Source organism: Rattus rattus, chromosome X (assembly GCF_011064425.1).
Source record: "Rattus rattus isolate New Zealand chromosome X, Rrattus_CSIRO_v1, whole genome shotgun sequence".
Lineage (NCBI taxonomy): Eukaryota > Metazoa > Chordata > Mammalia > Rodentia > Muridae > Rattus > Rattus rattus.
In genome coordinates, this window is record NC_046172.1 from 93,451,756 (window position 1) to 93,476,204 (window position 24,449).

At 40.7% G+C, this 24,449-nt stretch overlaps 2 pseudogenes; one reads left to right on the forward strand and one right to left on the reverse strand.

Annotated features, from left to right (window-relative positions):
- Positions 1–13,588: 13,588 nt before the first annotated feature.
- LOC116888087 lies at positions 13,589–14,980 on the reverse strand (annotated as a pseudogene).
- Positions 14,981–22,574: 7,594 nt separating this feature from the next.
- Positions 22,575–23,420, forward strand: LOC116888761 (annotated as a pseudogene).
- The last annotated feature ends 1,029 nt before the right edge of the window (positions 23,421–24,449 follow it).

The following is a 24,449-nucleotide window of genomic DNA, read 5'->3' on the forward strand; positions in this document are numbered from 1 at the left end:
AATAAACAAGCAGAAAGACTATAGAGAGAAATAAAAAATCCCTGAAAGAATTACAGGAAAACACAATCAAACAGGTGAAGGAATTGAAAATGAAATAGAAACAATAAAGAAAGCACAAAGGAGACAACCCTGGATATAGAAAACCAAGGAGGACTGACCTGGACTCTGACCTCATAGGCAATGAATATCCTAGTAAGAGCACCAGTGGAAGGGGAAGCCCTGGGTCCTGCTAAGACTGAACCCCAGTGAACTAGACTGCCAGGGGAGGCGGCAATGGGGAGGTGGGGGAGGAACACCCCATAAGGAAGGGGGAGGAAGGGATGTTTGCCCGGAAACCAGGAAAGGAATAACACTCAAATGTACATAAGAAATACTCAAGTTAATAAAAAAAAAAAAAAAAAAGAAAACCAAAAGGAAAGACAAGGAGCTGTAGATACAAGCATAACCAACAGAATACAAGAGATAGAAGAGAGAATCTCATAAGCAGAACATTCCATAGAAATGATCCACACACTGTCAAAGATAATGTAAAAAGGAAAAAGCTACTGACCAAAGCATACAGGAAATCCAGGACACAATGAGAAGAACAAACCTAAGGATAATAGGTATAGAAGAGAGTGAAGACTCCCAACTCAAAGGACCAGTAAATATCTTCAACAAAATCGTAGAAGAAAACTTCCCTAACCTAAAGAAAGAGATGCCCATAGGCATACAAGAAGCCTACAGAACTCCAAAGAGATTGGACCAGAAAAGAAACACCTCCCGTCACATAATAGTCAAAACACCAAACGCACAAAATAAAGAAAGAATATTAAAAGCAGTAAGGGAAAAAGGTCAAGTAACATATAAAGACAGACCTATCAGAATCACACCAGACTTCTCACCAGAGACTATGAAAGCCAGAAGATCCTGGACAGACATCATACAGACCCTAAGAGAACACAATGCCAGCCCAGGTTACTGTATCCTGCAAAACTCTCAATTAACATAGTTGGAGAAACCAAGATATTCCATGACAAAACCAAATTTACACAATATCTTTCTACAAATCCAGCCCTACAAAGGATAATAAATGTTAAAGCCCAACACAAGGAGTCAAGCTACACACTAGAAAAAGCAAGAAACTAATCTTTTTGCAACAAAACAAAGAGAAGACAAGCACACAAACATAATCTCACCTCCAAATATGAAGATACCAGGAAGCAGCAATCACTATTCCTTAATATCTCTCAACATCAAGGACTCAATTCCCGTATAAAAAGTCACAGATTAATAAACTGGATACGTAATGAGGACCCTAAATTCTGCTGCCTACAGGAAATACACCTCAGAGACAAAGACAGACACTACCTCAGAGTGAAAGGCTGGAAAACAACTTTCCAAGCAAATGGTCGGAAGAAGCAAGCTGGAGTAGCCGTTCTAATATTGAATAAAATCGACTTTGAACTAAAAGTCATCAAAAAAGATGAGGAAGAACATTTCATATTCAACAAAGGAAAAATCCAACAAGATGAACTCTAAATCCTAAATATCTATGCTCCAAATACAAGGGCACCTACATACATAAAAGAAACCTTACTAAAGCTCAAAACACACAATGCACACAATAATAGTAGGAGATTTCAACACCCCACTTTCATCAATGGACAGATCATGGAAACAGAAATTAAACAGAGACATAGACAGAATAAGAGAAGTCATGAACCAAATGGACTTAACAGATATTTATAGAACATTCTATCCTAAAGCAAAAGGATATACCTTCTTCTCACAACCTCATGGTACTTTCTCAAAATTGACCATATAATTGGTCAAAAAACGGGCCTCAACAGATACAGAAAGATAGAAGTAACCCCATGTGTCCTATCAGACCACCACGGGCTAAAGCTGGTCTTCAATAACAATAAGGGAAGAACGCCTACATATACATGGAAGTTGAACAATGCTCTACTCAATGATAACCTGGTCAAGGAAGAAATAAAGAAAGAAATTAATGACTTCTTAGAATTTAATGAAAATGAAGGTACAACATACTCAAACTTAGGGATACAATGAAAGCCGTGCTAAGAGGAAAACTCATAGCTCTGAGTGCCTGCAGAAAGAAACAGGAGACAGCATATATCAGCAGCTTGGCAGCACACCTAAAAGCTCTAGAACATAAAGAAGCGAACAAACCCAGGAGGAGCAGAAGGCAGGAAATAATCAAACTCAGAGCTGAAATCAACCAAGTATAAACAAAAAGGGCTATACAAAGCATCAACAGAACCAAAAGCTGGTTCTTTGAGAAAATCAACAAGATAGATAAACCATTAGCCAGACTAACCAGAGGACACAGAGAGTGTGTCTAAATTAACAAAATCAGAAATGAAAAGGGAGACATAACTACAGAATCAGAGGAAATTAAAAAAATCATCAGATCCTACTATATTCAACAAAACGTGAAAATCTGGAGGAAATGGACAATTTCCTAGACAGATACCATGTACCGAAATTAAATCGGGAACAGATAAACCATTTAAACAACCCCATAACTCCTAAAGAAATAGAAACAGTCATTAAAAGTCTCCCAACCAAAAAGAGCCCAGGACCAGATGGGTTCAGTGCAGAATTCTATCAGACCTTCATAAAATACCTCATACCAATATTATCCTAACTATTCCACAAAATTAAAACAGAGGGATCACTACCAAATTCCTTCTATGAAGCCACAATTACTCTTATACCTAAACCACACAAAGAACCAACACAAAAAGAGAACTTCAGACCAATTTCCCTTATGAATATTGACGCAAAAAATATTCAATAAAATTCTTGCAAACAGAGTCCAAGAACACATCAAAACAATCATCTATCATGATCAAGTAGGCTTCATCCCCGGATGCAGGGATGGTTTAATATACGGAAAACCATCAACGTGATCCATTATATAAACAAACTGAAAGAACAAAACCACATGATGATTTCATTAGAGTCTGAGAAAGCATTTGACAAAATTCAACACCCCTTCATGATAAAAGTCCTGGAAAGAACAGGAATTCAAGGCCCATACCTAAACACAGTAAAAGCCATATACAGCAAACCAGTTGCTAACATTAAACTAAATGGAGAGAAACTTGAAGCAATCCCACTAAAATCAGGGACTAGACAAGGCTGCCCACTCTCTCCCTACTTATTCAATATAGTTCTTGAAGTTCTAGCCAGAGCAATCAGACAACAAAAAGAGATCAAAGGGATATAGATTGAAAGGAAGTCAAAATATCACTATTTGCAGATGATATGATAGTATATTTAAGTGATCCCAAAAGTTCCATTAGAGAACTACTAAAGCTGATAAACATCTTCAGCAAAGTGGCTGGGTATAAAATTAACTCAAATAAATCAGTAGCCTTCCTCTACACAAAAGAGAAACAAGCCGAGAAAGAAATTAGGGAAACGACACCCTTCATAATAGTCCCCAAATAATATAAAATACCTCGGTGTGACTTCAACCAAGCAAGTGAAAGATCTGTATGATAAGAACTTCAAGCCTCTGAAGAAAGAAATTGAAGAAGATCTCAGAAGAAGGAAGGATCTCCCATGCTCATGGATTGGCAGGATTAATATAGTAAAAAAATGGCCATTTTACCAAAAAAGTGATCTACAGATTCAATGCAATCCCCATCAAAATACCAATCCAATTCTTCAAAGAGTTAGACAGAACAATTTGCAAATTCATCTGGAATAACAAAAAACCCAGGATAGCTAAAACTATCCTCAACAATAAAAGGATTTCAGGGGGAATCACTATCCCTGAACTCAAGCAGTATTACAGAGCAATAGTGATAAAACCTGTATGGTATTGGTACAGAGACAGGCAGATAGACCAGTGGAATAGAATTGAAGACCCAGAAATGAACCCACACACCTTTGGGCACTTGATTTTTGACAAAGGACCCAAAACCATCCAATGGAAAAAAGATAGCGTTTTCAGCAAATGGTGCTGATTAAACTGGAGGTCAGCATGTAGAAGAATGCAGATCGATCCATTCTCATCACCCTGTACAAAGCTTAAGTTCAAGTGGATCAAGGACCTCCATATCAAACCAGATACATTCAAACTAATAGAAGAAAAAGTGGGGAAGAATCTCGAACACATTGGCACTGGAGAAAATTTCCTGAACAAAACACCAATGGCTTATGCTCTAAGATCAAGAATCGACAAATGGGATCTCATAAAACTGCAAAGCTTCTGTAAGGCAAAGGACACTGTTATTAGGACAAAATGACAACCAACAGATTGGGAAAAGATCTTTACCAATCCTACAATTGATAGAGGGTTTATATCCAAAATATACAAAGAACTCATGAAGTTAGACCGCAGGGAGACAAATAGCCCTATTAAAAATGGGGTTCAGAGCTAAACAAAGAATTCACAGCCAAGGAATGCCAAATGGCTGAGAAGCACCTAAAGAAATGTTCAACATCTTTATTCATAAGGGAAATGCAAATCAAAACAACCCTGAGATTTCACCTCACACCAGTGAGAATGACTAAGATCAAAAACTCTGTCGACAGCAGATGCCGGCGAGGCTGTATAGAAAGAGGAACTTTCCTCAATTGTTGGTGGGATTGCAGACTGGTACAACCATTCTGGAAATCAGTCTGGAGGTTCCTCAGAAAATTGGACATTGAACTGCCTGAGGATCCAGCTATACCTCTCTGGGCATATACCCAAAAGATGCTCCAACATATAACAAAGACACATGCTCCACTATGTTCATCGCAGCCTTATTTATAATAGCCAGAAGGTGGAAAGAACCCAGATGCCCTTCAACAGAGGGATACAGAAAATGTGGTATATCTACACAATGGAATACTACTCAGCTATCAAAAACGATGACTTCATGAAATTCATAGGCAAATGGATGGAACTGGAAAATATCATCCTGAGTGAGGTAACCCAATCACAGAAAAACACACATGGTATGCACTCATTGATAAGAGGCTATTAGCCCAAATGCTCGAATTACCCTAGATGCACAGAACACATAAAACTCAAGGAGGATGACCAAAATGTGGATGCTTCACTCCTTCTTTAAAAGGGGAACAAGAATACCCTTGGCAGGGAATAGGGAGGCAAAGTTTAGAACAGAGACTGAAGGAACGTCCATTCAGAGCCTGCCCCACATGTGGCCCATACATATACAGCCACCCAATTAGACAAGATGGATGAAACAAAGTAGTACAGACTGACAGGAACCGGATGTAGATTGCTCCTGAGAGACACAGCCAGAATACAGCAAATACAGAGGTGAATGTCAGCAGCAAACAACTGAACTGAGAATAGGACCCCCGTTGAAGGAATCAGAGAAAGGACTGGAAGAGGTTGAAGGGGCTCGAGACCCCATATGTACAACAATGCCAACCACCCAGAACTTCCAGGGACTAAGCCACTACCTAAAGACTATACATGGACTGACCCTGGGCTCTGACCTCATAGGTAGCAATGAATAGCCTAGTAAGAGCACCAGTGGAAGGGGAAGCCCTGGGTCCTGCCAAGACTGAACCCCCAGTGAACTAGATTGTTGGGGGGAGGGTGGTAATGGGGGGAGGATTGGGAGGGGAACAACCATATAGAAGGGGAGGGGAAGGGTTAGGGGGATGTTGACCTAGAAACTGGGAAAGGGAATAACATTTGAAATGTAAATAAGAAATGCCCAATTTAATAAAGATGGGAAAAAAGTGCCTTACAGGTTTGCCTATAGCCCAAATTTGAAGGCATTTTCTTAATTGAGGCTCTCTCCTCGCTGATGACTCTAGCTGTGTCAAGTTGACATAAAACTAGCCAGTAAACTGACCCCTTGTCAACTTGAAAGGAACGTACATCACTCTTCGATTAGAACCTTTTCTTTCTCATTTATTCGCAAGATGGTAAGTTAATATTAATATCACAATATAAACCATAAATAGATTTGAAAGTCACACAGTCATTACAAAATCAAACACATTAAAATTTTAGTCTCTTTGTAATATCCAATCAATTTAAAAATCCAAAATCTCATTTAAAAGTTTAAAGCCAGCTATGGGCTCCTGTAAAATTTTAAATTAAGTTAAACACCCTTTCACTTCAAGAGGGAAGAAGAACCAGGGTACACTTACAATCTAAACAAAGCAATAATTCAATATCCAGTGTCTGGGATTCACTCAAGATCTTAGGTCACTTCTCCAGCTGTGCCCTGTGCAGGTCCAGGCAGGCTCCACTCCACTGCTGCTGCTGTTCATGGTACTAACATCTTCAACCTGCTGGCAGCTTCTGCTGCGACTGGTTGCACTTTTGCCAGTAGCCTCTCATAGGTGCTATTCCTTGTGCCGAGCCTCTAATTCTGAATGACCCCTTCAGTCCTCAGCCTTCAATTGCCACTGAAGCTGCATTTTTTAAAAATTCTTTAATCCTTTTTACAGTCCAGAATTCATCCCCCTCCTGGTCTGCCCCCCGACTGCTCCCTATACCATACCCCCTCCCCTCTGCCACCAAGAGGATGTCCACACACCTCCATCCCCACCCCTCTCCCTGTTCCCAGGGGCCCCAAAGTCTCTTGAGAGGGTTAGGTGCATTTTCTCTGACTGAGTCCAGACCATGCAGTCCTCTGCTGTGTCTGTATCAGGGCCTCATCTCAGCTGGTGTATGCTGCCTGGTTGGTGATCCAGTGTCAGAGATCTCAGAGGTCCAGGTCAGTTGAGACTGTTGGTCCTCCTACAGGGTCACTCTCCTCGTCAACTTCTTCCAGCTTTTCCCCCAATTCAACCACAGGGGTACCCCAGGCTTCTGTCCATCGGTTGGGTGCTAATACCTGTATCTGCATCTGACTCTTTCGGCTGCTTATTGGGTTGCATTTTCAACAATGGCCTTTTTGGTCTCTCACAGTGCCAAGCCTCAGCTGCTCTCTATGAGCCTTTCATGCCTTCAAAACCAGTGACACCTGGGAAAATCTTAAACATTACCTAGTCCAGCTGCCTTTGGGGCTCAGCTTCTTTGTGCTGACTCTCAGGAATCAGTTCCTAAAAACTTTCACCTCAATGATGTTGGTGTCTTCATTACTCTTCATTTCTTAGCTCTAACTGCCCAGTGTTAGTTAGACCAATCTCAGCAAAGCAAAGATTTCACTATAGTCATTCTGGTCTTTTGTCAACCACAGCTGATTCTTCAGCCCCAGCTCACCAGAACCAGAAACTTATTTCAAAATAGCCATCTGCCCCTGCTAGAGTCTTTAGATTTCCTTCTGAAATTTCACATCTTCTGTACTGCCCTCAACATTCTTGTCATCAAGAGCTCCTACACAACAACTCACCAAACATTGGACAGCCACTGGTTTTTCTTATGCAAAGTTCCAAAGCCCTTCCACAATCCTCCCCAAAATAACATGATCAGAATTGTCACGGCCACACCACACTGACCTGTTACCAACTTGTCTTACTATTACTATTGCTGTTCTGAGACACCATGACCAAAAGTAACTTGTGGAGTGTACTGCCTAGCCTTTTGTCACCTTGACACACAAACTAGAGCTTTCTGTAAAGAGAAAATACCTCCATTGAGGGAATCCTCCAAATGAGAAGATGTGGCCATAAGATCTGGCTGTGGAAACCTATACCTAGTCTTATTGAATCTTGTTATTGCCGTCCTTGTTCAGTTGATATCTCTGGCAGTCCTGCTTTTTCTGAAAGAAAACACAGTATCTGGGGGGACATGGAGGTAGGAAGGGGCTGAGAAGATGGAAGAGAGGAGAGACTATGGTCAGGATGTATTGTATGAGAGAAGAATAAAGAAAAAGAAAACATCTGGCTTTGAAAAAACTGGTTTACTTGACCAGGCTTCAATTACACAGTCAGAATGCATGCTTCATGTTTCATGCCGTGGAATCCACAGTCAGATTCATGGCTCACATTGGGATTGAGCTGTATGTTTTTCTGATGCATAAGTCTATATAGATGCTGATGCTGTACATCATTTTTTATTTAGCTATGTGTAAGGCATGTTCTTAATTAGTGACTGATGGGGAAGGGCCAAGCCCGTTGTGGGTAGTGCCATCCCTGGTTTTGAAGGCATGAAGTGGTCATGGGAAGCAGCTGAGGCTTGGCACCGTGGTAGGCCATTGGTGACGAGGCAGTATTGAAGGGGTCAGGCAGAGAAATTGAGGTTTGGCAACATGAAGAGAACCTATGAGACACTATTGGTGGAGGGCAGGTCACTAGAGCAGAGAACCCCAGCAATGTGGGCGATTTCAGTGCCATGGGATGACCATCAAGGACAGCAGCAGTTGAGTGGAGACAGCTGGAGCCTAGAAGACAAGCTGTGTGCTGTAGACTGTATGAAGTGCAAGTGACCCAAGCCTCTTGGGGGAACCCAAAAGATGGTGAGTGGATACTAGACATTAGAAATTGTGCTGTTTGTACAATTGAAGTTTGCTTTTGCTTTTATTTCTTTGACACTGTGCCTTGATTCTTCTCTCTTGAAGTAAGAAGGTATTTGACAACAATATCAACCAACTAACGCCCCCAGAACTCCCAGGGACTAAATCACCAACCAAAAAGTACACATGGAGGGACTCATGGCTCCAGCCACATATGTAGCAGAGGATGGCTTTGTTGGTCATCAGTGGGAGAAGACCTAGGTCCTGTGAAGGCTCGATGCCCCAGTGTAGGGGAATGCCAGGGCTGGGAGGCAGGAGGGAGTGGATGGGTGAGTGGGTGGGGGAGTACCCTCATAAAATCAGGGGGAGGGAGGACAGGATAGGGGGTTTCCACAGGAGAAACCAGGAAAGGGGATAACATTTGAAATGTAAATAAAGAAAATATCTAATTTTTTTTTTAAAAAAAAGCACCTCTGCATGACCTCTGCATCAGCTCCTGCCTCTGCATTCCTGTCCTGTTTGAGTCCCTGCCCTGACTTCCTTCAATGATGAACAGCATTAAGGAAGTACAACTCGAATAAACCCTTTTCTCCCCACATTGCTTTTTGTCATGGTGTTTCACTGCAGCAGTAGAAACCCTGACTAATACAGAGAGGAAAGGGTTTATTTTGCTCATAGTTCCATATTAGCAAGGGCAGGAGCTGATACGGAAGCCATGGAGGAGTGTTGTTTGCTGGCTTGCTCTGCCTGTTTTCTTATCCCATAATGGAGTAGACCCTTCCTCATCAATTACCTACTAAGAAAATGTCCTGCAGGCTTGCCTACAGCCCAGTATTGTGAAGCATTTTCTCAACTGAGGGTCCCTCCTCTCTGGTTCAAATTGACATAAACCTAGCCAGTACATATTATAATCTCAAAATTTTTAAAAAAGTAGAATTTGGGCTAAGGAGATGGCTCAGTGGATAAAGTGCATAAGCATGACAACCTCTCCACAGAGGTCCCACAGAAAGCCTTGTGGATATGCTGGGGAGACACAGACAAGATGATCCCTGAGGCTTGCAGACAGGCAACTAACCTAATCAGGAAATTCAGGCCAGTGAGAGATCATTTCTCAAAAAATAACATATATGTCTTTAAAGGAACAATATACAAGGCATACCTCTGTCCTCTGAATGCATATATATATATATATGTGGGCATACACTCACACATGTATACACACACAATATTTATTTATCCAAGGAAAGCAATATTAGTGGTGATGTGAAAACATGTAAATGTAAATTGACAAAATCTAAATTGGAACAAAATTCATATCAGTCTGATTTCACCGTTAATAATCTCTTTAATTTTTATATAAGATGGATAATTGAGTGGATTCCTTTTAGACTCCTGAATCTGAAGCTTGTCTCAGAAACCCTGAAAACATTTTGGGTTACAACAACCAAGAAAAAAAGAGAGGAGCAAAAGGAATAAAAAATAAAAAGGAATCAGCACGGTCATAAATTAAATGAGGAACATTGTAGCACATTTTACAAATGGTAAAAGGACCCTAAGAAAGTAGCATGAATATTTGCATGACAGCAAATGAGAACACTAAGCTAAAATATTAGGAAGCAAAAATGAATAAAAACACTGAATAATAAATAAAATGAAACACGGACACTAATAATTAGAGGCCCCGAATAAGCAATCAAATCATTTCCAAATTTGGTACACTATTACTACCAATAATGTAAAGAAGAAATAACATGGGTATTTCTCAAATTCTTTAATAAGGAAGAAAGTATGAAACACATTCTAATTCAGTCTAGGAAACCAGAGTTACTCTGATACTGGGGCCAAGTGAAGGTATCAGGAAAAGAAAGCAATATTGCATAAATGTACATATGAGAATCACAGCATAGTTACCAGCAAGAGTAACCCAGCAGAATACAGACAGGATTTGTATCTGAGTCAAAAAGAATTTACCACAGAAATAGAAGGATGGTTCATTGTTCAAAAACTGATCAGTACAAAACACCATTAAAATGAGAAGAAAAGGCAGGGTGTGGTGGAATTAAAGGATTCCAGCACTCAGAAGACAGAGTCAGGCAGATTTCTGAGATTAAGGCCAGACTGATCTATATACTGAGTTCCAGGACAGCCAGGTAAGATGTTGTCTCAATAAAGCTAAATAAATAAATAAATAAATAAATAAATAAATAAATAAATAAAGTGGGAAAAGAAAAGCAAAAACACCACATAGCTATCTCCATTGATACAGAAAGAGCTGGACATTATCGATCAATCTTTCTACATGAATAAGAAAAACAATATGCAAAGTAAGAATGAAGAGAACTTCACAGCATTATGGTCATTCATGATCAAATCACACCTACCATGATATTGAGTGTTAAATGCTTTCTTCTATTTTATTTATTTTTTCATACAATATATTTTGATCGTGTTCTTTTCCCTCCTCAACTCTTCCCAGATCCTACCAACTTCTTTACTCACCCAACTTCTCCTTTTTTAAATTAAAAGTTTTTTTTAAAAAAGAATGGGGGCTGCTCAGATTTAAAGGCTTTCCTTCACATCCACACCACATGGGTCACAACCACCTCTAATTCAAGATCCTCAGGGATCCAAACTTTCTAGCCTTTCTGGACACCTGCACATACCCCAAAACACACATACACATATTTGAAAATAATAAAACCAATTCTAATGTAACACATTAATTAACAAAAATGCTTCCTTTCATCAGTTCTATTTTAAAATATATTGACTATTCTAGTCATTACAAATAGGCAATAAAACTAATTAACAGGGTTTAAATTTTTAAAACCTAAAATTCAATTTTACTCTATGTGTCGGTAAAATGGATCTTAGATATGCAAGATTCTAAGTGAAAGAATACTGCCCACAATATGTGAAATTGTTTATCATTGTTTTCCATCTTGGACATGAAAATCAAAAATTTCTTCCTCATCCCAGTCAGAATAAACACTACCAAGAAACAAACCTCATAAGTACTAGAAAGTGAGGAGGGTCTGTGGAGGGTACACATCGCCAATGAGCATGTAAATTAGAATAGCTACTATGGAAATAACTGGAGAAATTACTACATGCAAATTAGAAAAATATTTTTGTAAATCTTACCTGTCTAATTTCTGGATCTATGCTCCCAAAAGAACACAAATCATTGTACAATGGAGGGAATTGCACATCTATAGTTACTGGCAATTTTCACAAAATCAAGATATACCTTCAAGTCTAAAAGTATGTGGATAAAAATGTGAGATACACACACACACACACACACACACACACACACACACACACAATTGTACCATGAAAGCAGAGAAATGTAACTAAGTTTTTAAAGGTCTGCTTTTTTTTTCAGATCTGAAAATGTTTTTATTTTTTAGAAAATGGATTCCAGGAAGGTTAAAAAGCAATACCAGAAGGAATGGGTGCAGAACTAGATGTATGTAGTCATTCAAAGTATCCAAGTAAGAATATGGCAATATAAATATCCAAAATGCATCTCTTAGGTTTTCAAAACAAAACGATTAAGTAATTCCTAACTAGTGAGCAGTACAGCATTTCCTAGACAGGAGAAACAGTTAACAGTAAAATCTTGAAAGCCTTTTCCTTAGTTAGTTACATGTAGACATTTTGGCTTTCATCAAACTCCTTTAAACATGGATAACAGTATTACACAGGTCCACTGTTAAAACAGACAACATGATGCAAATTACTTGTGGTATAATATGTTCCAATAAAGCTTAGGAAATAAAGACGTCGAGTTGGCTTTGGACTAAGTTTAATAGTGATCTCCTCTGCTGACAACTTCTTTTTTTTTCTTTTTTTTTTCCCCTCCATCTTTATTAACTTGGGCATTTCTTATTTACATTTCAAATGTTATTCCCTTTCCCAGTTTCTAGGCCAACATCCCCCTAACCCCTCCCCCTCCCCTTCTATATGGGTTCCCCTCCCCATCCTTCCCTTTACCGCCCTCCCCAACAATCACGTTCACTGGGGGTTCAGTCTTGCAGGACCCAGGGCTTCCCTTCCACTGGTGCTCTTACTAGGATATTCATTGCTACCTATGCAGTTGGAGCCCAGGGTCAGTCCATGCATAGTCTTTGGGTAGGCTTTAGTCCTGAGCTCTGGTTGGTTGGCATTGTTTTTCATATGGGGTCTCGAGCCCCTTCAAGCTCTTTCAGTCCTTTCTCTGATTCTTTCAACGGGGGTCCTGTTCTCAGTTCAGTGGTTTGCTGCTGGCATTCGCCTATGTATTTGCTGTATTCTGGCTGTGTCTCTCGGGAGAGATCTACATCCGGCTCCTGTCGGCCTGCACTTCTTTGCTTCATCCATCCTATCTAGTCTGGTGGCTGTATATGTATGGGCCACATGTGGGACAGGTTCTGAATGGGTGTTCCTTCAGCCTCTGTTCTAAACTTTGCCTCCCTATTCCCTCCCAAGGATATTCTTGTTCCCCTTTTAAAGAAGGAGTGAAGCATGTGCATTTTGGTCATCCTTCTTGAGTTTCATGTGTTCCGTGCACCTAGGGTAATTTGAGCATTTGGGCTAATATCCACTTATTAATGAGTGCATACCATGTGTGTTTTTCTGTGATTGGGTTACCTCACTCAGGATATTTTCCAGTTCCTTCCATTTGCCTATGAATTTCATGAAGTCATTGTTTTTGATAGCAGAGTAGAATTCCATTGTGTAGATATACCACATTTTCTGTATCCATTCCTCTGTTGAAGGGCATCTGGGTTCTTTCCAGCATCTGGATATTATAAATAAGGCTGCTATGAACATAGTGGAGCATGTGTCTTTGTTATATGTTGGGGCATCTTTTGGGTATATGCCCAAGAGAGGTATAGCTGGGTCCTCAGGTAGTGCAATGTCCAATTTTCTGAGGAACCTCCAGACTGATTTCCAGAATGGTTGTACCAGTCTGCAATCCCACCAACAATGGAGGAGGTTCCCCTTTCTCACATCCTCCGCCAGCATCTGCTGTCACCTGAGTTTTGATCTTGGCCATTCTCACTGGTGTGAGGTGAAATCTCAGGGTTGTTTTGATTTGCATTTCCCTTATGACTAAAGATGTTGCACATTTCTTTAGGTGTTTCTCAGCCATTCGTTATTCCTCAGCTGTGAATTCTTTGTTTAGTTCTGAACCCCATTTTTTAATAGGGTTATTTGCTGACAACTTCTTTACAGGTTGGGCGCAGCAGTATGATAGGTTCAAACACTTGCTGTGTATGATCCTTTAATGTCACCGAGTGGTGGATATGGATCTACAATGCCCAAGTCACTCAGATTCTTCAGAGCCACTAATGATTTACTTTCTCCCAAGCGATTCAGCCACCTTCAGCAGAAGGCAAGGGCACCAATGTTTTCATTGATGACATTTAACAAATGTTTTGTTCTTGGAAGTCTTATTGGCACATATCCCACATCAAAATTTTTCATGTAGTGTGATCATTCCATGTGATCATGAACCACGCCCTTCCCTGTGCTATCAAAGATCTCAATGGCATACACTTCTCCTTCCTCCATTCTTCTAGCTTCCCCTCCTTTCACAATGGGCACTGTTTTTCCAGCGTGAATTCTATATGGCCCAATTGAATGTCCACTTAAGTTACATATGGTTTTCAGTTGATATGCCTTCCCATCTATTTCTACTTCATAGGAATCCATAACTTCTTGAATGGCCTCACCGACATCACAGAGATGAACATCAATCCCAGCACACTTTGTTCCAGTATTAGTGGCATTTTTTTACAGCTTTTAATAATATGTCATATTTGGGATTAAAAATAACAGTAATAGCACAATTGATTATTCTATCACTTATATGCATTCCAAAGTCGATCTTACAGATGTCGTCGTACTGTAAGACTATGGTGTCACCAGCATTGGGAGTGTAATGTGCAGCACAGTTGATGAGAGAACACCCAGTGGGAAAGGCCAGGCCTGCATTTAACCCATTCTCCTTTATGAGCTTTTGGGAACAGTCTTCCAGCTTCTCACATATTTCTAGCATTGTCATCCCAGGCTTGATCCAGCTCATAACATATTTCCTAACTTGCCGGTGTGCTCCCACAGCTTCTCAAGTCACTCCTAATCTCCTCACTAGCCTGATCTAGCACCTTTTTCTCTTCACTTGTGGTTCTCCAAGCAGCTGTCCACCCATCTTGGGTGGGTGGGTATTCACACTCTTGTCCTTTGGGAAATACACCATTAAGATACAGATCACATATTGGAACTGAGGGAAGGTTTGTTTGAACTCTTGGTCCTCTCTTCTTCTTTTTCTTCTTCTTCCCAGTTGCACCATCAACATCAACATCTCCATCATCTCTCTCTTTCTCCTCCAGTGCTTGTCTCTCCAACTGTTTTGCTACTTCATCCACTGAGGTTCCTAATTCTTTATCAAGTTCTTGTTGCCCTGCTGACACAGCCCCTTTGACCTTCTTCTTCCGTCTTTTCTTCTTGGAGGCTTAATTGGCTGTGCTGGAGGTTCCCTCTCCCCTGTCGTCTGGATCCAGGTGGCCTCCAAAGAACACTGCCTCCTCCATGCCTGCCATGTTGCCCAAGAGGTAAAGGGACAAAAAGAGGGAGTGAGAATGAGCAGTGAGGGCCTGCTCCTTCTTCACCTACCTCCACCAGCGATTCCGGAAGCCATGCTCGATGCAAGGTCTGCTTTTAATGATGGTTCTTAAATGCTTTAACCCACCACGTACGAGAGGTAGCAGAAAAGAAACGATATGGGGTAAGTGGACCTATTTAGAAAGGTTCATTGGAGCAAATTCTATCTGTATTGTCAGGAAATTAGCAGTTCAGTTCACAGATATCAGCAGCGGCTCAATCCACTCACAAACACTTCAACAATGCACCAGCATTCCAGTTTGGTAGAGTCAGGATAGCAAACACAAATCAGCAGAGGTGACACTACCTAGCAGAGACAGTCAGGCCTCAGTCTCAGCATGAGTCAGCAGGGAGGATCAAGAGGAACTCCAGGAGAAGTTCTCAGCTATGCCTCTTTCAGGGAACCCAAGATCAAAGAAGATGCTAGACCAATGAGTGTTGCACAGCCAGCTCTATAAACAAGCCTAGCTCGGGCTCTTATTACTGTCCATTGAGTCCTATTTAGACTTGCTCCAATCATCACATGTCCTCCATGGGTCTTGCCTCAGCAGTGTCTTGCCTAATCACACACATCTGTTTTAGCTAACGTCACTCTGCCAATCAGCTCAAGTCCGAGGAAGCAGGAAGAAACTGCAGCAAACCACCAGAAGGTTTGGATGTGTTTCTTTCTATGGTGTCCCAACAAATGCTGCATAACTACTGCAATGTACGGTGGACCAATTAGTGAAGAATCCTTCAAAGAGAGGAGAGGGACAGAGAAAGTGGGGAGGAGATCAGAGAGCACAAAAGGGGTGATTATTGGCAATGTAAACTAGGAAAGTCCATTCTTTTGTATAATCCTTTACTAACTAATAGTGATTAATGGATGTTGGGGAGATCAAAAGGTCTCTTATGCTGCTGCACAGTAGGGCAACTATAGATAACAGCAATATATTGCCTATTTAAAAATGAAGTATATTTAAGGTTTCACCAGAAAAAAATGAGAAAGTCTTAAAGAATTAGACATGTTTATCATGACTGGATTATTATATAACCTATTTCTACCATACTACATATAGTATGGTACATATTAAGATACACAGATTTTATGCTTTTATGTAAGGTGAGAGTACATTTTTTTTAGACAGAAGAATGCCCATTTGTCCTCTGACACCAACAATGTAAAAACAAACTCTTAAATCCGAGGCCATTTGTATTCTGGGAGCAAAACAGTCCATAGTTATACATTTGACCATGGCTTTTTTGGTGTTCTTATTTGAAAGTAAACCCCTTGAATGGAGCTCCCTCCAACCAATGTCATAGCATGCAGGTACACTACAATGACAACAAGCCTTTCTGTTACAGTCACCTGGAGGCTACTTCTGTACTTTTGCCATCCCCCTCTCGCGCCTCCTGCACTCCCCTGACTTGTGTGTCTCTCGTGCTGTGTCCACCTACTATTAGGACTCTACCCTATGTGGCTTGTGTGGCAAAACTGGTGGAGGTGAAGGACGAGACTGGACCACGAATCCCTTGGAGAAGCTTTGGAGCCTTTGAAATTGCAGGCCATCGTATTCGGCGTCATGAGTTTCGCTGAAATGACCACGAACAGTTTTTAATACTGTTAACACATGCAAATGGCTATTCTCTTTCCGGTGTGAGTTTGGGGGTTGCTAATATTGTATTATGTTTTCTCATGCTAAAAGCCTGTGCCCCTCCAGCTACAAGCTGTCCCTAAGGGACTTGGGGGAAAGCAAGCTAGTCCCTATATTGAAACACTTTACAGCAGATTCATTGCCATTAGAGAATCAGAAGACAATGCGGCCTTCCAGGGAACTACACCACAGCCCGAGAAGACTGGTCACTCATTGAGTGTGTGACTTGGGCATGACTATTTTTCAACCAATGAGCTTAGAGCTCTTGAGCCAGCCTTTGGTAACTTGCAGTTTCCGCCAACTGTCACAGCATATCCGGTGTTTTCCTTATCTTCTCCACCTCCAGGTGAGGACATAGTCTCAGAAGTTCTTTTTGTACTCCATGCACAGACTCCGTTGCCCAAAAAAAATTCCTTTTGAGACATGAGGCCCCCACCTCTGCCCTTCCCAGAATACCCTGGGCCAACACCGTGTCCCACAATCCCCAGCGCTGGGTTAGAGAAGGGTGCTGCTCTTCTGTAACCTACTGTTGGCTTCAGCTTTAGTGCAACTTAGCACAACCCCCGCTGTACCACCAGCTGACTGGACATGGCCTTCACCAGCAATCAAGACTCAGCTGTAGGTGGCTTATGCAGCAGAGCAAATATTGATGGAGACTTGAACCTGAGGGAAGAATACCTCATAGTAGTTCTGTTGTCCCTTGAATGGCTTGTCTTTGTAGGATTTCTAGGTTTCCTGACATGCCAATTAGGCTTGCAAAATATTTGGAAAAAAGAGGAAGGGCGGGAGGTTGATGGCCTTGTCATGGTACAGAAGCCCCCACCCGTCAATGGAAATCTGCAGCAGGAAGATGAGGTAAATGAAGATGAATTGCATGACTATGCAGAAGATGATGGATTTGAGTTCAATTTCCATAAGGACTTCTATGAGGATTTTGACTTCATGGAGTATTTGACCGAAGAGGACAGCGAAGAGGAGGAGGAAAAAGAGGAGGACGAGGAAGATAGCATCGATGATGACAACGATGGCTATGGTGACCACGTCTGTGATGATGATAATGATGACGACAATGACGACTCAGGAACTTCAAGTATCTGTGAGTTATGGTGATATTTTGGACCCCATTCTACATTGATAGAATTTGTTTTTCACTGTTATCTGATAGACGGACCTTATTCTTATTATGGTTTAGCACCACAAATATCACATGGTAGGCAGAACGGGAAGATGACTCACAGTAGAGGGAATCCCGGGGTCCCATGTAAGACTCCGAAGACAGGGCAGCATCAGAGAAGGCAGAACAGCGGGCTGCCTAGATTGAGGGGAGGTGGGGGACAGACCTGCAGATGGCTGGAAGCAGCTAATCCAGGTTTGAACAACTGCAGGGTCAGTACCACCAGCTGACTGGACATGAAACTCCTGCCTCAGCCTCAGGCTCTCAATTCCTCTACCCTTGCTCCTGCTTGTATGGTTCACATAAAATCCAGGCTCAGAACTTGTTAATCCTGATCAAGTGATAGTCCAGGCCCTGGAAATTTTGGGGCCTACTGTGCCCAAGTAGAAGCTCAATTTAAGAAAGACCCTCTAGTATGGAGAAAAAGCATGTCTTCTAACTAACCACTGTGATAAACCCATGAAAAATATTATACCTAGAGTGCTTAAATCTTTAAGGATTGAGAAACTGCAAATTTAAGGTGATTTTTCTTCTTTAACTTTACAGCAAATGAACTCTTTCTTCCTCTTCTTTTTTACCCTCCCTCCTTTCTTCCTTCCTTCCTTTCTCCTTCCTTCCTTTCTTTCTATTTATATTTCAGAGCCTCACATTGATAAGCGCATGTGGTACCACTGAGGTATATCTTCAGATTTTAAATTTTTGCTTTTTTAGTATTTATATATGTACACACATAAGAGGCCAGAGGACATTCTTGAATGTTGACTCAATTACCATCTATCTTTTCATGTGTTTGTGACAGTATCTCTCACTGACTTTGAATTTGCAAATTAGGCCCAGATGACTGGGCAGCCATCCCATGTGATCCAATCTTCTGTACCTGCCTGACCTTAGGATTACCAGTGACAGCACCAGGCACCCCCTTTTTGTCTGTAGTGGGTAAACAATCTTTCACAGCCTTTTTCATTCTATTGAAAGAATTTCTTGTTTTGTTGCCCCATCTAGCCTTGAACTCATGGCAATCCTCCTGCCTCAGCCTCAGGTGTATAGTTTTTACATGAAGCTCTGCTAAGAGTATACAAAATGGAATCAGACAATTTGATTCTGGCCCTCTTTCTTTCTATGGTCCAGGAATAACAGTAATCCTAGTGCTGGGAAAGATGGTGAGATTGGTCACCGTGAAAACTTACCCAAAAAAGTGAGAGCAATAGAAATATTGTAGCAGCTACTAAGAAGGATTCAGGCAGTCTTTCATTTCTCCTCACATTTCTAGTCTTCAGGTTTTGCTGTTAATACATTCCTGAGTGAGGAAGTTAAGTATATGCTGTCTTATTTCTTTCGTGGTCTTGACGTTCTGGATTCACATTCACTGGTCACCGATGAAGCAATTGCATATGAAACCTCAAATGAGGCCTTTGAAGGAACTGAAGATGAGGAACCATGGGGAAAGAATAAAACTGGAGACTTGGAAGCATGGCCTTACAGTGACTGGGACCACAAGGACTACTACTTCCCTGAGGAATGCAGGTATAGGCTAAAAGCTCTTAGTGTTAATTAACCACTTCGGACATACCCCTATTGTTTGGAGATTTCATGTTTTAAAGTATTCTGTTATAGTTTAATAACAGTTTGAAGTTAATAATGTATTTATATACAGAAGTCAATATATTTTATGTCTTTCATTCCCGATGGCAAGCCCTTTATCTTATAGCTCTAAGACTACTACAGATGGGAATTGATTAGCCCTAGTAAGGAAGACCAATAGAGAAAGATTACCAAGGGAAGCTTGGCCTTTGTTTCTTGGCCATAGAAATATAGTCTTTCATACTAACAATACTTGGGAAGGACTGATTGTTCACAAAGTACTGAAAAGTTAAGGGATTCAGGTGAGACTGCAGTTCATGATAAATGTATATTAGTTTAGCTGAGATTTTTATAGTTCATGGAATAGTCAAATAAAATTAGGTTGTTTCTTTTTTTTTTTTTTTACTACTGAATTAGGAATTGAGTCTTATATCCCCTCTATTCACCTCTGTCTGCCTTGCTCATTTTTAGTGTTTCTATTAAGAAACATTTGATGGCATAAAAATATTACTTGTTAGCAGCCACATTTTTATTCTAAAGACAGTGAAACTGAGGTCCTGGGAGTTTGAGGGAATATATAGGGTTTTGTTTACTGATCATAGGCCAAAAGCTTTATTCAGAGTGGGCTCTAAGAGAAACAAATGGATATTTGTAATGATGAACAGAAGGACAATGAAGTTGATGTGACAGATGCCCTCAAGTGGTTTTTTACTTTTTATATTCTAGAAGGTTATATAATTTCATGCAGGTATACAGGATACTTGGGATACATTCCTCACACACTCCTCCAGCCTCTCCCTTGTCCCCCCCCTTTCCAGAATTTGTTCATTTTTCTTTCCAATATGGTTTTATAAAGCCTTCCAAGTATTTAAGTACTCTGATAGTAAGGGTCTGTTTCACAAGAAGGAAATTTTTTCCTTACTGAGTGACCATAGTTATACCAGAACTGATAAGATTTAGAAGTCAGCAGTGTCTTTTGATGGCATAAAAATATTACTTGTATCTCATTTCTTCCTACAGTCACAAAGCCTAGAAGAAAGAAATGTGTGCAGAAAAAGAAAAAATATTTTTCATTAATTTTCCTGGGTTTGATAGCCCAGAAAATTGACATTGTTCTACAGTTCATCGCAGAAAAGTGCTGTCAGCTGACATCTAACTTTACACTAGCTTTTCAGAGATGCTCATGTTAAAAATAAAAAAGTTTGTTTGCATTGCATAAGCCCTAGAGCTTTTATGTGAATAACACCGAGTCAAATTTATTTTTAATATCTCTTCTTTCTAGTTTTGCCTCACCTGGCTGGCACTAAAATGAATTGTTTTCCACTCTTGACAGTGAGAAATGAAAGTCTAGTTCTCAATGCATTTCACTGAACAAAAAAAAAAAAAATCACCTAGCTTACCGGACACAGAGTGATCTAATAATGAGTTGGTGTGAACTGCTAGCAGCAGCAGCTGGAAATTTGATAGAAATATACACTCTTGGGCTCCATTCCAGAACTTCTGAATCACAGATCCTTAAGGCAAACACACTTTGAGCAGTGTATCCGTTCTGAGATGCTTCCTTTCTACTGAACAGAGTACAGATGTGCTTTTATGATCTAGAATATGCACTGTTCCTATTGATGTGCCCTATCAGATGCTTGCATATAAAATTTACAAACAGGCATAGCAAGCAGCATTTTTATATATGTATAGTGAATCACCATAAATCACTATGCACTTAAAATGAAAGGCATATACACATGGCATACTACAAATGTGGCATTTAGAAAATATATGTGAAATAGATCAATATGTTATTTAGGATAATGATTAAAACTTATGGAGAGAAGGGAAGAAGAATTCAACTAAGGGCATTCATATGCACTTCAATTCTACCGGTAATAATTGTATGTTCTTAGGGTGGGTGGTGGGTACATGGATATAGCAGACTCTGGGAGTGCACATACAGTTATGTCTTTGTGACGCAACTGAACTCAGATGCAAAACGTGGGTATTCCTGTTAAGAGTGGGGATTCTGAGAACAGACCTCTTGGATTTGAAGTACAGCCCTACATCTTCATCTGTTTTGTTTTGCTTTGTTTTGGCAACAGGGTCTCACTGTACATCCTTGGCTAGCCTATCCTTTGCTGGCCTGGAACTCACTATGTGGACCAGGCTATCCTCAAACTTACAACCATCCACCTTCTTCTGCCTCCCAAGAGCTGAGTTTAAGGATGTGCATCACCATTCTTGGCCTACAGCTCTATGCCCTACCAGGTGGTAAAAATTAGAGCAAATATTTAACCTCTGTATGCCTGGCTTCTCATATACAGTTTGTTTATAATAATTGTCCAACTATAGTTGAAGAAGTAAATGGGAAAATTTTAAGTGTTTAGGTACAGCGTCTAGAAAATAGCACAGTAGTTATAAAAACATGGCTCAATATATTAAAGAGTTCCCTAACACTTCATAAAACATGGACGAGTTGGCCAAATTCTCCCATTCCAATCTAAGTCAATTAGGTTATGAGGAAGGAGCACATTCGAATTGCTATACCTTAGACTGAGGCTTTAATGCAACTTGTTAACTAGCTAATACCAGTTGTTTTAAGTTGAGGTCTATTCTAGTCTTTCTTGACATAATTCCTGGAGTAACTCCGTAGAGGTTTACTTGGGCTATGGTTACAAGGAGGCAATCCATCATAACAGCACGGAAGGGAGCTAACATGAATTGGTATGGTAGCAGGAGCATTTGAAGGATTTCAAATGGTGGTCGGGCAAGAAAGCAGCTTGGACTGGAAGTGGGACCAGATCACAATCCTCAATGTCAACCCTCAGGAAACCCATTTCTTCCAACCAGGTCCTACCTCCTAAGGATTTCACACACTCCCTGAAAAGCACTACCACCTGGAGACCAAGTATTCAAATACATGAGCCTGTCAGAGGCATTTCACATCCAAAACGTAACAGAGCTTTTGTTCTAAACATGTTCTATGGGAGCAGCTGGAGCCTGGGAGCAGCCAGATCAGGGACACCCTCACTGCCACCACTGCCGCCCACCACTGTCACTACACCACTGCCGTTCACCACTGCCACTGCTGACCAGAGACTGCTGAGCCAGGTCCATGTGCCACCACCCACTCTGGACACAGACTATCCAGTTATGGATAAAAATGAGCTGGTGCAGAAGGCCAAGCTGGCCAAGCAGGCAGAGCGATACGATGACATGGCAGCCTGCATGAAGTCTCACTGAGCAAGGAGCCGAGCTGTCTTATGAGGAGAGGAACCTTCTCTCTGTTGCTTATAAAACGTTGTAGGAGCCTATAGGTCATCTTGGAGGGTCGTCTCGAGTATTGAGCAGAAGACGGAGGGTGCTGAGAAAAAGCAGCAGATGGCTAGAGAATACAGAGAAAAGACTAAGATAGAGCTGAGGGACATCTGCAATTATGTACTGTCTCTTTTGGAAAAGTCCTTGATCTCCAATGCGTCACAACCAGAAAACAGTCTTCTCCTTATATTTTTGGTTGTGAGCCTAGCCTTTAACAGCTGAGCCATCTCTCCAGCCCAAGTCTTCTCCTTGAAAATGAAGGGTGACTACTAATGTTACTTGGCCTAGTAGTTACTTGTTGCTGGTGATGAGAAGAAAGGAATTGTGGACTAGTCACAGCAAGCATACCAAGAAGCATTTACAACCAGCAAAAAGCAGATGCAGCTGACATACCCCATCAGACTGGGTCTAGCCCTCAATTTCTCTGTTTTCTACAATGAGCTCCTAAACTCCCCAGAGAAAGTCTGCTCTCTTGCAAAAACAGCTTTCGATAAAGCCATTGCTTCAATAACTGAAGAGTCATACAAAGACAGCAAACTAATAATGCAGTTACTGAGAGACAACTGGACACTGTGAACATCAGATACCCAAGGAGATGAAGCAGAAGCAGGAGAAGGAGGGGAAAATTAACCGGCCTTCCAACCTTTGTCTGCCTCAGTCTAAAAGTTACACAGTAGACCATTTGTCATCATGCTGTCCCGCAGATAGTTTTTTGCTTACGATTTATCACAGGTCTACATTACATCTATTTGAATTTTTATATTTCCTATGTGGTTTTTAATGTTTTAATATTAGGGGAGTAGAGCCAGTTAACTTTAGGGAGTTACTCCTTTTCATCTTGAGGTGGCCAATATGTGATGTTGAATTTTTACATGAGTTACACATGTCTGGCATAGTACCTTTGGTATGTTGTGGCTTCAGAAGGGCCAGTGTTAAAATTGCTTCCATGTCTAAGTAAAGAAAACTGCCTACATATTGGTGTGTGCTGGGGGAATTAACAGGATAATGGGTTCCAGTCATGAGTGTAGTCTGTGTGGGTACTGTAAGGCTTGGAGCACTTGGGAAGCTGTGACACAAACACCCTGTGGATGCACACTAGGATGTGTCTGCATGCACACCCTTGACCACAGCTCCAGAAGTTGTCTCTAGACAAAGTTGTGACCCAATTTACTCTGATAAAGGGAGAAACGGTTCATATTCCATTATTTGTAAGGTTATCTGCTGTTTGCTTTCATTATTTTTGCTACACCAAGTAAAGATGCAGTAGAAACAAGTTGCTTCGTGTTCCCCACTCCATACATATGAAGCATAGCAGTAAACAAAATCCCATGGATTTAACTTTTTTAAAGTGTTTCTTTCTTTTCTTTCTTTTTTTTTTTTTGCTTTTGTGATTTTTTTTCTTTTTGATACTTGCCTAACATGTATGTGCTGTAAAAACAGTTAACAGGGAAATAACTTGAGATGACACCTAGCTTTGTTTTAATGTCTTATGAAGTTTTAGTGAACAATCCAAGCATAATTGTTAAGAATACATGTATTAAAGTTCATGTAAGCGGAATAAAAAGCATGATCTATGGATGCTGTCAATTCTAGAACCATACAGGGAAACAGAAATGTAGCCATTTAAGGTGGGTTTTGAAAACAGCTAGCCACCCCTTACTAAATTACCTCTTGTAAAAACATGAATGACCCTCAAACTTTTATCTCTAA